Source organism: Ambystoma mexicanum, unplaced genomic scaffold (assembly GCF_040938575.1).
Source record: "Ambystoma mexicanum isolate Mex_15411 unplaced genomic scaffold, UKY_AmexF1_1 Mex_scaf46, whole genome shotgun sequence".
Taxonomy (NCBI): Eukaryota; Metazoa; Chordata; class Amphibia; order Caudata; family Ambystomatidae; genus Ambystoma; species Ambystoma mexicanum.
The window spans coordinates 225,869-239,012 of record NW_027182462.1 but is presented as its reverse complement, the minus strand read 5'-3'; the positions used below and the strand labels follow the sequence as shown (position 1 = coordinate 239,012).

At 43.6% G+C, this 13,144-nt stretch overlaps 13 non-coding genes across 13 annotated transcripts; 10 read left to right on the top strand and 3 right to left on the bottom strand.

Annotated features, from left to right (window-relative positions):
• Nucleotides 1-230: 230 nt before the first annotated feature.
• Nucleotides 231-302, top strand: TRNAT-CGU (transfer RNA threonine (anticodon CGU)). The gene has a single exon. It is a non-coding gene; the product is annotated as a tRNA-Thr (tRNA).
• Nucleotides 303-1,790: 1,488 nt separating this feature from the next.
• TRNAI-UAU (transfer RNA isoleucine (anticodon UAU)) lies at nucleotides 1,791-1,885 on the bottom strand. The gene is made up of 2 exons: nucleotides 1,848-1,885; nucleotides 1,791-1,826 (listed from the first exon to the last, which is right to left on the bottom strand). It is a non-coding gene; the product is annotated as a tRNA-Ile (tRNA).
• A 1,022-nt stretch (nucleotides 1,886-2,907) lies between these two features.
• Nucleotides 2,908-2,979, top strand: TRNAT-UGU (transfer RNA threonine (anticodon UGU)). The gene has a single exon. It is a non-coding gene; the product is annotated as a tRNA-Thr (tRNA).
• A 687-nt stretch (nucleotides 2,980-3,666) lies between these two features.
• On the top strand, nucleotides 3,667-3,748 carry TRNAS-GCU (transfer RNA serine (anticodon GCU)). Its single transcript has one exon. It is a non-coding gene; the product is annotated as a tRNA-Ser (tRNA).
• Nucleotides 3,749-4,294: 546 nt separating this feature from the next.
• TRNAT-CGU (transfer RNA threonine (anticodon CGU)) lies at nucleotides 4,295-4,366 on the top strand. The gene has a single exon. It is a non-coding gene; the product is annotated as a tRNA-Thr (tRNA).
• A 1,488-nt stretch (nucleotides 4,367-5,854) lies between these two features.
• TRNAI-UAU (transfer RNA isoleucine (anticodon UAU)) lies at nucleotides 5,855-5,949 on the bottom strand. Its single transcript has 2 exons — nucleotides 5,912-5,949; nucleotides 5,855-5,890 (listed from the first exon to the last, which is right to left on the bottom strand). It is a non-coding gene; the product is annotated as a tRNA-Ile (tRNA).
• Nucleotides 5,950-6,971: 1,022 nt separating this feature from the next.
• TRNAT-UGU (transfer RNA threonine (anticodon UGU)) lies at nucleotides 6,972-7,043 on the top strand. Its single transcript has one exon. It is a non-coding gene; the product is annotated as a tRNA-Thr (tRNA).
• Nucleotides 7,044-7,730: 687 nt separating this feature from the next.
• Nucleotides 7,731-7,812, top strand: TRNAS-GCU (transfer RNA serine (anticodon GCU)). The gene has a single exon. It is a non-coding gene; the product is annotated as a tRNA-Ser (tRNA).
• A 546-nt stretch (nucleotides 7,813-8,358) lies between these two features.
• Nucleotides 8,359-8,430, top strand: TRNAT-CGU (transfer RNA threonine (anticodon CGU)). The gene has a single exon. It is a non-coding gene; the product is annotated as a tRNA-Thr (tRNA).
• Nucleotides 8,431-9,918: 1,488 nt separating this feature from the next.
• On the bottom strand, nucleotides 9,919-10,013 carry TRNAI-UAU (transfer RNA isoleucine (anticodon UAU)). The gene is made up of 2 exons: nucleotides 9,976-10,013; nucleotides 9,919-9,954 (listed from the first exon to the last, which is right to left on the bottom strand). It is a non-coding gene; the product is annotated as a tRNA-Ile (tRNA).
• A 1,022-nt stretch (nucleotides 10,014-11,035) lies between these two features.
• On the top strand, nucleotides 11,036-11,107 carry TRNAT-UGU (transfer RNA threonine (anticodon UGU)). Its single transcript has one exon. It is a non-coding gene; the product is annotated as a tRNA-Thr (tRNA).
• A 687-nt stretch (nucleotides 11,108-11,794) lies between these two features.
• On the top strand, nucleotides 11,795-11,876 carry TRNAS-GCU (transfer RNA serine (anticodon GCU)). Its single transcript has one exon. It is a non-coding gene; the product is annotated as a tRNA-Ser (tRNA).
• A 546-nt stretch (nucleotides 11,877-12,422) lies between these two features.
• TRNAT-CGU (transfer RNA threonine (anticodon CGU)) lies at nucleotides 12,423-12,494 on the top strand. The gene has a single exon. It is a non-coding gene; the product is annotated as a tRNA-Thr (tRNA).
• Nucleotides 12,495-13,144: the final 650 nt, after the last annotated feature.

Here is a 13,144-nt window from a genome sequence, read left to right as displayed (position 1 = left end):
CTCAATACATACATACCCGTAAAAGTACATACTCAAACGCATACCGACAATGTATCACCAACATAAGCACACACGCTTTCGCAAATCAGATGTATGATGACGTACTGAACACATGCAGAGATATACAGCCATTTTTACACAACCAGAAATTCATATACCTGGAGATCTACCTAGGTAAAAACCATGGTTTCTTTGCACTTTCTGTTGTTGGCTGTGAGCAAGCAGCAGGTGGCCTTGTAGCTCAGTGGCAGAGCACTGGTCTCGTAAACCAGGGGTCATGAGTTCAAACCTCATCAGGGCCTCGGGCGGATTATTTTCAAAAAGCACAGGGAAGAGAAGCCAGAGTTGCACCATCTACAGAGAACCTTTTATGACGGGATGCATCCTCATAATTGAAGTCTTCCACAGAAGGAGTGAAATAGAGTTCGAGAGGAAGGCCTAATGTTTTCAGGCAAAGACTGACAAAAACCTTGCAATGTCGCATGTAGCTGCTTTGGTGAAAAGACTGTTCAAGTTCACAATGCAACGGAGGGGTGTTCCCCATCTCCATACAATCATCTCTTTGATAATGTAAACGTGCCAGGCGTGTTGAAAGACAAAGACAGACACAACCGCACATACCAGTTGAAGAAAGACAGCCAGCAAACACATTTGTATAGAGGTAAGCAAGCCTCAATTAGAGATGTGAGTCCCTCCGTTTCTGCGGGAGTCCACAAGTTTAATAAAAAATGAACACATATCTTTCATGTTCTAATGATTACCAATCTTTCTGATTAGCTCTGCATAGCTCCAATGGCTATGTGTGTGTGTGTGTGTGTATGTGCCCGTGTGTGTAGGGGAAGGGGTCGGTAGATGTGTTCACGCAGAGCAAGTTGCATACATCGCCAACAGCCATTCTCTCCTGCTCCTGTGCATCCAGTTCGGAAGCGAACCCACCCAATTGTTCTATATGTCTGCTACCCTGACCGCATTCACACATCATTGGCTATTAGTATGCAGCTTGTGGGCGCTGTCAATGGGATATAAGCACCATTCCCCATGTCTGCAATAGCTAGACCAGATTCTGAGGTATGATGAGCAGGGGTCCAGGCACTTCGCCTGACGAACGCCGGGCTTAGCCCTGCCGGGCCTAGCCCTGAGGGGCCTAACTGGGCATGGCCCTGTGTAAGGTAGGGTGAGCAGGGGACCACTTGCAACTAACCTTCGGCACCAATCAGGCATGGAGAGGTCTGTGCAAATGCCCAGCCCTTTAGCAATCTCGATCTGCAAAACCTTCAACTCCTAATTCTCATGGCTCCCAGAAGCCCTAGCCCATATGCAAATGAGGCGAGTTCCTATCAGCATCCTTGTTCTGCTTGATTTTATCAAAGTGACTGCCTGATTAGTGAAAGGGTATTTATTCTCAGAGGTTTGCTTCAAAGGCGATAATGCAGTAAATAGACAACATTATTCTTTGTAAGTTGATATTGTCTCCTGGATCCTACTCCAGTAACCCTTTTTCTACCTTTACAAATGTCTTCCGTAAGTGGTGCTCAGCAGAAAATGGAGTATAATAACAGTTGACATTTTTTATTTTCTGTTCTATTTTCAAAAACCCTCCGTAGCTGTATTTAAAGCGCAAACACCCCATAAATAACTTGCAATGAGTATTCCATGTCTAAAAGGCAGAGGAGCTGTCATACAACATTAACTGACAATCAAGGAAACCTTGAGGTGAACCAAAAAATGTCCAGAACATTTATTGGTTCAATAATTCAGTTTTGAGGTGAATTAGTAAAAAGTTCCAAAGTTGCTCCAGGTGAGGCTTGAACTCACAACCTCGGCATTGCTCACTGCATGTACTGCTGTATAAGTACCGCGCGCTAACCGATTGCGCCACTGGAGCTGCTGTGTTTTGGTTTTCGACATGAAACTACACCCACAAACACACACACAAGTGTACAAAAGCACCCACAAGCTCTGGCATTGTCTTTTTAGCTGACACCAAATTATGGGTGCCTTGTAGTGCCCATATTGTGCCACTGGAGCTTACCTTTTAGCCTGATATACACTTTGCCACTGATGTTCAGCCAATGGTGCAGTCAAATGTCCCTTCTACATTTTTGTCATGCTGCAGGCAGTGCCACTGGAGCCAGCATGATGCTCTTCCTCATATTCAACACGTGTCAATTGAAACACCTCCCAATGTCATCTTGGCGATGCCTATAAACACCCCAGGACTTTGATGAATTTTTCTCAACAGCAAGTGAGGCAGTTTTCCTGCAAACGGCTGGATGTACCTCAGCAAGGAACGCATTGTGGTTCTATTTTGAAGATGTTTGTGTTATTACCTGTAAAGACTTGAATGCCTAACATAATCCCTGTAGACGAGGTGGCCGAGTGGTTAAGGCGATGGACTGCTAATCTGCTGTACACGCGTGGTTTCGAATCCCACCTTTGTCGATTTTAACTTTTGAAATCTTTTTTAAACATCTGCATTGCTCTAAGCACCATTGCCATTGGCTTTCAAAGAACATACCGACAAAAGTGAAAATATGCATGTTAGTTGATTAAGAAGGACACAAACAAGGTTGTCGTGTTACTGGCAGGAATGCAATCTGCTGTGCTTGACTACCCTTTGAGCCAGAATCCGGATAGAAATTTAAAAAAGCAAAGGTAATATCCATATTGTCTCTCTGCTGCCATGTACATGTTTTTTTCAACTTTCACGCATCACATCTCCTCATTAGTCACCCTAAAATTGCACGGAATACGCACAAATTAGCTGCTCCTCAAAAAATCGGCCAGAAAAAAACAGGTCAAATCACAATCATATACATACATTCTCACACACCCTTCAAATATGTCTACCCAGTAAACATCATGTTGTGTGCTCGTTGTGTTGCTGTTATGCGTCGTAACCTGAGGGGCTCTGTAGCTCAGTGGCAGAGCACTGGTCTTGTAAACCAGGGGTCGTGAGTTCGATCCTCATCAGGGCCTCCAAATGGTAATTTTCTTGAACATTGTTGAATAGGAACTGATATTGCACATTGTACCTGTGCAACCTTTTACCAATGGATTCGGGCCTATAACAAAGCCACAAGCGCAAGGTGTCTGAATAGTCTGTGGGGAAGGTCGGCTTTCTGGACCTAATTTCTTCAAGAAAAAGACCTTGATAATTTTGTGATGACAGATGCAGATGATCACGGTGAAGCCCTTACTCTATTGAACAGTACAGCGGTTCTGGGTTGCACGCCTTTCTCTATTTTCAGGGACGTTGATGTGGCAAAATTTAATTGGAAAAGGGTTATTGCCATCACTCACTATTTAAATTCAATGACATCACAGGAAGCAGCAGCATCTGAACTTTGATCTTGGCTGGAAACGTTGAATGATGCCAAACACTGGGAAACTGGAGCTTGCGTTATGCTGGTTTTACTACTAATGGTGTGCCATACGGAAGCTCAAGCACCTTCCTCTGGATTAGTGTTGTGAACCCTCCAGGAGCTCTAGTTATATTTTTCTGAACTTCAACTTGATGTGTTTATCTATCAATGGCCGGGTAAGGAAGAACGAGTCAACGATCTTGTTTCTATTATGACAAACATGATCTATTTTTCACTGACTTTGCACCACCATTGTTTTATCTCTTCTTTAAGCATGGGATTCGAGCACCGTTCCCAAACAGACGAGGTGGCCGAGTGGTTAAGGCGATGGACTGCTAATCCATTGTGCTCTGCACGCGTGGGTTCGAATCCCACCTTCGTCGTATTTTTTCTTTATAGTCTGCATTTAAACATAGACCAAAGTCTTTCAACCTCCCTGTGAAAGACAGGAATGAGTACAGATATGGAAATAGAGATGTAAAAATAAGTTCATTGGTGCAGGCGGAGAATGAAATTAGTCAAAGACTTTCCTCGTAGGTTTCCATTCTTTACTATTATAGGAGCCAAAATCAGCGCAGTTAGTAAACTCCCAAGCTTACATCCCAAATTCTTTTTTCTTTTAGTTGTCTGCCTTTTACATGTTCCTTTTGCCATCATTCTGACCTGCTATCTAAACTCATGAACCTGTTCAGCATCCTACTCAATACATACATACCCGTAAAAGTACATACTCAAACGCATACCGACAATGTATCACCAACATAAGCACACACGCTTTCGCAAATCAGATGTATGATGACGTACTGAACACATGCAGAGATATACAGCCATTTTTACACAACCAGAAATTCATATACCTGGAGATCTACCTAGGTAAAAACCATGGTTTCTTTGCACTTTCTGTTGTTGGCTGTGAGCAAGCAGCAGGTGGCCTTGTAGCTCAGTGGCAGAGCACTGGTCTCGTAAACCAGGGGTCATGAGTTCAAACCTCATCAGGGCCTCGGGCGGATTATTTTCAAAAAGCACGGGGAAGAGAAGCCAGAGTTGCACCATCTACAGAGAACCTTTTATGACGGGATGCATCCTCATAATTGAAGTCTTCCACAGAAGGAGTGAAATAGAGTTCGAGAGGAAGGCCTAATGTTTTCAGGCAAAGACTGACAAAAACCTTGCAATGTCGCATGTAGCTGCTTTGGTGAAAAGACTGTTCAAGTTCACAATGCAACGGAGGGGTGTTCCCCATCTCCATACAATCATCTCTTTGATAATGTAAACGTGCCAGGCGTGTTGAAAGACAAAGACAGACACAACCGCACATACCAGTTGAAGAAAGACAGCCAGCAAACACATTTGTATAGAGGTAAGCAAGCCTCAATTAGAGATGTGAGTCCCTCCGTTTCTGCGGGAGTCCACAAGTTTAATAAAAAATGAACACATATCTTTCATGTTCTAATGATTACCAATCTTTCTGATTAGCTCTGCATAGCTCCAATGGCTATGTGTGTGTGTGTGTGTGTATGTGCCCGTGTGTGTAGGGGAAGGGGTCGGTAGATGTGTTCACGCAGAGCAAGTTGCATACATCGCCAACAGCCATTCTCTCCTGCTCCTGTGCATCCAGTTCGGAAGCGAACCCACCCAATTGTTCTATATGTCTGCTACCCTGACCGCATTCACACATCATTGGCTATTAGTATGCAGCTTGTGGGCGCTGTCAATGGGATATAAGCACCATTCCCCATGTCTGCAATAGCTAGACCAGATTCTGAGGTATGATGAGCAGGGGTCCAGGCACTTCGCCTGACAAACGCCGGGCTTAGCCCTGCCGGGCCTAGCCCTGAGGGGCCTAACTGGGCATGGCCCTGTGTAAGGTAGGGTGAGCAGGGGACCACTTGCAACTAACCTTCGGCACCAATCAGGCATGGAGAGGTCTGTGCAAATGCCCAGCCCTTTAGCAATCTCGATCTGCAAAACCTTCAACTCCTAATTCTCATGGCTCCCAGAAGCCCTAGCCCATATGCAAATGAGGCGAGTTCCTATCAGCATCCTTGTTCTGCTTGATTTTATCAAAGTGACTGCCTGATTAGTGAAAGGGTATTTATTCTCAGAGGTTTGCTTCAAAGGCGATAATGCAGTAAATAGACAACATTATTCTTTGTAAGTTGATATTGTCTCCTGGATCCTACTCCAGTAACCCTTTTTCTACCTTTACAAATGTCTTCCGTAAGTGGTGCTCAGCAGAAAATGGAGTATAATAACAGTTGACATTTTTTATTTTCTGTTCTATTTTCAAAAACCCTCCGTAGCTGTATTTAAAGCGCAAACACCCCATAAATAACTTGCAATGAGTATTCCATGTCTAAAAGGCAGAGGAGCTGTCATACAACATTAACTGACAATCAAGGAAACCTTGAGGTGAACCAAAAAATGTCCAGAACATTTATTGGTTCAATAATTCAGTTTTGAGGTGAATTAGTAAAAAGTTCCAAAGTTGCTCCAGGTGAGGCTTGAACTCACAACCTCGGCATTGCTCACTGCATGTACTGCTGTATAAGTACCACGCGCTAACCGATTGCGCCACTGGAGCTGCTGTGTTTTGGTTTTCGACATGAAACTACACCCACAAACACACACACAAGTGTACAAAAGCACCCACAAGCTCTGGCATTGTCTTTTTAGCTGACACCAAATTATGGGTGCCTTGTAGTGCCCATATTGTGCCACTGGAGCTTACCTTTTAGCCTGATATACACTTTGCCACTGATGTTCAGCCAATGGTGCAGTCAAATGTCCCTTCTACATTTTTGTCATGCTGCAGGCAGTGCCACTGGAGCCAGCATGATGCTCTTCCTCATATTCAACACGTGTCAATTGAAACACCTCCCAATGTCATCTTGGCGATGCCTATAAACACCCCAGGACTTTGATGAATTTTTCTCAACAGCAAGTGAGGCAGTTTTCCTGCAAACGGCTGGATGTACCTCAACAAGGAACGCATTGTGGTTCTATTTTGAAGATGTTTGTGTTATTACCTGTAAAGACTTGAATGCCTAACATAATCCCTGTAGACGAGGTGGCCGAGTGGTTAAGGCGATGGACTGCTAATCTGCTGTACACGCGTGGTTTCGAATCCCACCTTTGTCGATTTTAACTTTTGAAATCTTTTTTAAACATCTGCATTGCTCTAAGCACCATTGCCATTGGCTTTCAAAGAACATACAGACAAAAGTGAAAATATGCATGTTAGTTGATTAAGAAGGACACAAACAAGGTTGTCGTGTTACTGGCAGGAATGCAATCTGCTGTGCTTGACTACCCTTTGAGCCAGAATCCGGATAGAAATTTAAAAAAGCAAAGGTAATATCCATATTGTCTCTCTGCTGCCATGTACATGTTTTTTTCAACTTTCACGCATCACATCTCCTCATTAGTCACCCTAAAATTGCACGGAATACGCACAAATTAGCTGCTCCTCAAAAAATCGGCCAGAAAAAAACAGGTCAAATCACAATCATATACATACATTCTCACACACCCTTCAAATATGTCTACCCAGTAAACATCATGTTGTGTGCTCGTTGTGTTGCTGTTATGCGTCGTAACCTGAGGGGCTCTGTAGCTCAGTGGCAGAGCACTGGTCTTGTAAACCAGGGGTCGTGAGTTCGATCCTCATCAGGGCCTCCAAATGGTAATTTTCTTGAACATTGTTGAATAGGAACTGATATTGCACATTGTACCTGTGCAACCTTTTACCAATGGATTCGGGCCTATAACAAAGCCACAAGCGCAAGGTGTCTGAATAGTCTGTGGGGAAGGTCGGCTTTCTGGACCTAATTTCTTCAAGAAAAAGACCTTGATAATTTTGTGATGACAGATGCAGATGATCACGGTGAAGCCCTTACTCTATTGAACAGTACAGCGGTTCTGGGTTGCACGCCTTTCTCTATTTTCAGGGACGTTGATGTGGCAAAATTTAATTGGAAAAGGGTTATTGCCATCACTCACTATTTAAATTCAATGACATCACAGGAAGCAGCAGCATCTGAACTTTGATCTTGGCTGGAAACGTTGAATGATGCCAAACACTGGGAAACTGGAGCTTGCGTTATGCTGGTTTTACTACTAATGGTGTGCCATACGGAAGCTCAAGCACCTTCCTCTGGATTAGTGTTGTGAACCCTCCAGGAGCTCTAGTTATATTTTTCTGAACTTCAACTTGATGTGTTTATCTATCAATGGCCGGGTAAGGAAGAACGAGTCAACGATCTTGTTTCTATTATGACAAACATGATCTATTTTTCACTGACTTTGCACCACCATTGTTTTATCTCTTCTTTAAGCATGGGATTCGAGCACCGTTCCCAAACAGACGAGGTGGCCGAGTGGTTAAGGCGATGGACTGCTAATCCATTGTGCTCTGCACGCGTGGGTTCGAATCCCACCTTCGTCGTATTTTTTCTTTATAGTCTGCATTTAAACATAGACCAAAGTCTTTCAACCTCCCTGTGAAAGACAGGAATGAGTACAGATATGGAAATAGAGATGTAAAAATAAGTTCATTGGTGCAGGCGGAGAATGAAATTAGTCAAAGACTTTCCTCGTAGGTTTCCATTCTTTACTATTATAGGAGCCAAAATCAGCGCAGTTAGTAAACTCCCAAGCTTACATCCCAAATTCTTTTTTCTTTTAGTTGTCTGCCTTTTACATGTTCCTTTTGCCATCATTCTGACCTGCTATCTAAACTCATGAACCTGTTCAGCATCCTACTCAATACATACATACCCGTAAAAGTACATACTCAAACGCATACCGACAATGTATCACCAACATAAGCACACACGCTTTCGCAAATCAGATGTATGATGACGTACTGAACACATGCAGAGATATACAGCCATTTTTACACAACCAGAAATTCATATACCTGGAGATCTACCTAGGTAAAAACCATGGTTTCTTTGCACTTTCTGTTGTTGGCTGTGAGCAAGCAGCAGGTGGCCTTGTAGCTCAGTGGCAGAGCACTGGTCTCGTAAACCAGGGGTCATGAGTTCAAACCTCATCAGGGCCTCGGGCGGATTATTTTCAAAAAGCACGGGGAAGAGAAGCCAGAGTTGCACCATCTACAGAGAACCTTTTATGACGGGATGCATCCTCATAATTGAAGTCTTCCACAGAAGGAGTGAAATAGAGTTCGAGAGGAAGGCCTAATGTTTTCAGGCAAAGACTGACAAAAACCTTGCAATGTCGCATGTAGCTGCTTTGGTGAAAAGACTGTTCAAGTTCACAATGCAACGGAGGGGTGTTCCCCATCTCCATACAATCATCTCTTTGATAATGTAAACGTGCCAGGCGTGTTGAAAGACAAAGACAGACACAACCGCACATACCAGTTGAAGAAAGACAGCCAGCAAACACATTTGTATAGAGGTAAGCAAGCCTCAATTAGAGATGTGAGTCCCTCCGTTTCTGCGGGAGTCCACAAGTTTAATAAAAAATGAACACATATCTTTCATGTTCTAATGATTACCAATCTTTCTGATTAGCTCTGCATAGCTCCAATGGCTATGTGTGTGTGTGTGTGTGTATGTGCCCGTGTGTGTAGGGGAAGGGGTCGGTAGATGTGTTCACGCAGAGCAAGTTGCATACATCGCCAACAGCCATTCTCTCCTGCTCCTGTGCATCCAGTTCGGAAGCGAACCCACCCAATTGTTCTATATGTCTGCTACCCTGACCGCATTCACACATCATTGGCTATTAGTATGCAGCTTGTGGGCGCTGTCAATGGGATATAAGCACCATTCCCCATGTCTGCAATAGCTAGACCAGATTCTGAGGTATGATGAGCAGGGGTCCAGGCACTTCGCCTGACAAACGCCGGGCTTAGCCCTGCCGGGCCTAGCCCTGAGGGGCCTAACTGGGCATGGCCCTGTGTAAGGTAGGGTGAGCAGGGGACCACTTGCAACTAACCTTCGGCACCAATCAGGCATGGAGAGGTCTGTGCAAATGCCCAGCCCTTTAGCAATCTCGATCTGCAAAACCTTCAACTCCTAATTCTCATGGCTCCCAGAAGCCCTAGCCCATATGCAAATGAGGCGAGTTCCTATCAGCATCCTTGTTCTGCTTGATTTTATCAAAGTGACTGCCTGATTAGTGAAAGGGTATTTATTCTCAGAGGTTTGCTTCAAAGGCGATAATGCAGTAAATAGACAACATTATTCTTTGTAAGTTGATATTGTCTCCTGGATCCTACTCCAGTAACCCTTTTTCTACCTTTACAAATGTCTTCCGTAAGTGGTGCTCAGCAGAAAATGGAGTATAATAACAGTTGACATTTTTTATTTTCTGTTCTATTTTCAAAAACCCTCCGTAGCTGTATTTAAAGCGCAAACACCCCATAAATAACTTGCAATGAGTATTCCATGTCTAAAAGGCAGAGGAGCTGTCATACAACATTAACTGACAATCAAGGAAACCTTGAGGTGAACCAAAAAATGTCCAGAACATTTATTGGTTCAATAATTCAGTTTTGAGGTGAATTAGTAAAAAGTTCCAAAGTTGCTCCAGGTGAGGCTTGAACTCACAACCTCGGCATTGCTCACTGCATGTACTGCTGTATAAGTACCGCGCGCTAACCGATTGCGCCACTGGAGCTGCTGTGTTTTGGTTTTCGACATGAAACTACACCCACAAACACACACACAAGTGTACAAAAGCACCCACAAGCTCTGGCATTGTCTTTTTAGCTGACACCAAATTATGGGTGCCTTGTAGTGCCCATATTGTGCCACTGGAGCTTACCTTTTAGCCTGATATACACTTTGCCACTGATGTTCAGCCAATGGTGCAGTCAAATGTCCCTTCTACATTTTTGTCATGCTGCAGGCAGTGCCACTGGAGCCAGCATGATGCTCTTCCTCATATTCAACACGTGTCAATTGAAACACCTCCCAATGTCATCTTGGCGATGCCTATAAACACCCCAGGACTTTGATGAATTTTTCTCAACAGCAAGTGAGGCAGTTTTCCTGCAAACGGCTGGATGTACCTCAACAAGGAACGCATTGTGGTTCTATTTTGAAGATGTTTGTGTTATTACCTGTAAAGACTTGAATGCCTAACATAATCCCTGTAGACGAGGTGGCCGAGTGGTTAAGGCGATGGACTGCTAATCTGCTGTACACGCGTGGTTTCGAATCCCACCTTTGTCGATTTTAACTTTTGAAATCTTTTTTAAACATCTGCATTGCTCTAAGCACCATTGCCATTGGCTTTCAAAGAACATACAGACAAAAGTGAAAATATGCATGTTAGTTGATTAAGAAGGACACAAACAAGGTTGTCGTGTTACTGGCAGGAATGCAATCTGCTGTGCTTGACTACCCTTTGAGCCAGAATCCGGATAGAAATTTAAAAAAGCAAAGGTAATATCCATATTGTCTCTCTGCTGCCATGTACATGTTTTTTTCAACTTTCACGCATCACATCTCCTCATTAGTCACCCTAAAATTGCACGGAATACGCACAAATTAGCTGCTCCTCAAAAAATCGGCCAGAAAAAAACAGGTCAAATCACAATCATATACATACATTCTCACACACCCTTCAAATATGTCTACCCAGTAAACATCATGTTGTGTGCTCGTTGTGTTGCTGTTATGCGTCGAAACCTGAGGGGCTCTGTAGCTCAGTGGCAGAGCACTGGTCTTGTAAACCAGGGGTCGTGAGTTCGATCCTCATCAGGGCCTCCAAATGGTAATTTTCTTGAACATTGTTGAATAGGAACTGATATTGCACATTGTACCTGTGCAACCTTTTACCAATGGATTCGGGCCTATAACAAAGCCACAAGCGCAAGGTGTCTGAATAGTCTGTGGGGAAGGTCGGCTTTCTGGACCTAATTTCTTCAAGAAAAAGACCTTGATAATCTTGTGATGACAGATGCAGATGATCACGGTGAAGCCCTTACTCTATTGAACAGTACAGCGGTTCTGGGTTGCACGCCTTTCTCTATTTTCAGGGACGTTGATGTGGCAAAATTTAATTGGAAAAGGGTTATTGCCATCACTCACTATTTAAATTCAATGACATCACAGGAAGCAGCAGCATCTGAACTTTGATCTTGGCTGGAAACGTTGAATGATGCCAAACACTGGGAAACTGGAGCTTGCGTTATGCTGGTTTTACTACTAATGGTGTGCCATACGGAAGCTCAAGCACCTTCCTCTGGATTAGTGTTGTGAACCCTCCAGGAGCTCTTGTTATATTTTTCTGAACTTCAACTTGATGTGTTTATCTATCAATGGCCGGGTAAGGAAGAACGAGTCAACGATCTTGTTTCTATTATGACAAACATGATCTATTTTTCACTGACTTTGCACCACCATTGTTTTATCTCTTCTTTAAGCATGGGACTCGAGCACCGTTCCCAAACAGACGAGGTGGCCGAGTGGTTAAGGCGATGGACTGCTAATCCATTGTGCTCTGCACGCGTGGGTTCGAATCCCACCTTCGTCGTATTTTTTCTTTATAGTCTGCATTTAAACATAGACCAAAGTCTTTCAACCTCCCTGTGAAAGACAGGAATGAGTACAGATATGGAAATAGAGATGTAAAAATAAGTTCATTGGTGCAGGCGGAGAATGAAATTAGTCAAAGACTTTCCTCGTAGGTTTCCATTCTTTACTATTATAGGAGCCAAAATCAGCGCAGTTAGTAAACTCCCAAGCTTACATCCCAAATTCTTTTTTCTTTTAGTTGTCTGCCTTTTACATGTTCCTTTTGCCATCATTCTGACCTGCTATCTAAACTCATGAACCTGTTCAGCATCCTACTCAATACATACATACCCGTAAAAGTACATACTCAAACGCATACCGACAATGTATCACCAACATAAGCACACACGCTTTCGCAAATCAGATGTATGATGACGTACTGAACACATGCAGAGATATACAGCCATTTTTACACAACCAGAAATTCATATACCTGGAGATCTACCTAGGTAAAAACCATGGTTTCTTTGCACTTTCTGTTGTTGGCTGTGAGCAAGCAGCAGGTGGCCTTGTAGCTCAGTGGCAGAGCACTGGTCTCGTAAACCAGGGGTCATGAGTTCAAACCTCATCAGGGCCTCGGGCGGATTATTTTCAAAAAGCACGGGGAAGAGAAGCCAGAGTTGCACCATCTACAGAGAACCTTTTATGACGGGATGCATCCTCATAATTGAAGTCTTCCACAGAAGGAGTGAAATAGAGTTCGAGAGGAAGGCCTAATGTTTTCAGGCAAAGACTGACAAAAACCTTGCAATGTCGCATGTAGCTGCTTTGGTGAAAAGACTGTTCAAGTTCACAATGCAACGGAGGGGTGTTCCCCATCTCCATACAATCATCTCTTTGATAATGTAAACGTGCCAGGCGTGTTGAAAGACAAAGACAGACACAACCGCACATACCAGTTGAAGAAAGACAGCCAGCAAACACATTTGTATAGAGGTAAGCAAGCCTCAATTAGAGATGTGAGTCCCTCCGTTTCTGCGGGAGTCCACAAGTTTAATAAAAAATGAACACATATCTTTCATGTTCTAATGATTACCAATCTTTCTGATTAGCTCTGCATAGCTCCAATGGCTATGTGTGTGTGTGTGTGTGTATGTGCCCGTGTGTGTAGGGGAAGGGGTCGGTAGATGTGTTCACGCAGAGCAAGTTGCATACATCGCCAACAGCCATTCTCTCCTGCTCCTGTGCATCCAGTTCGGAAGCGAACCCACCCAATTGTTCTATATG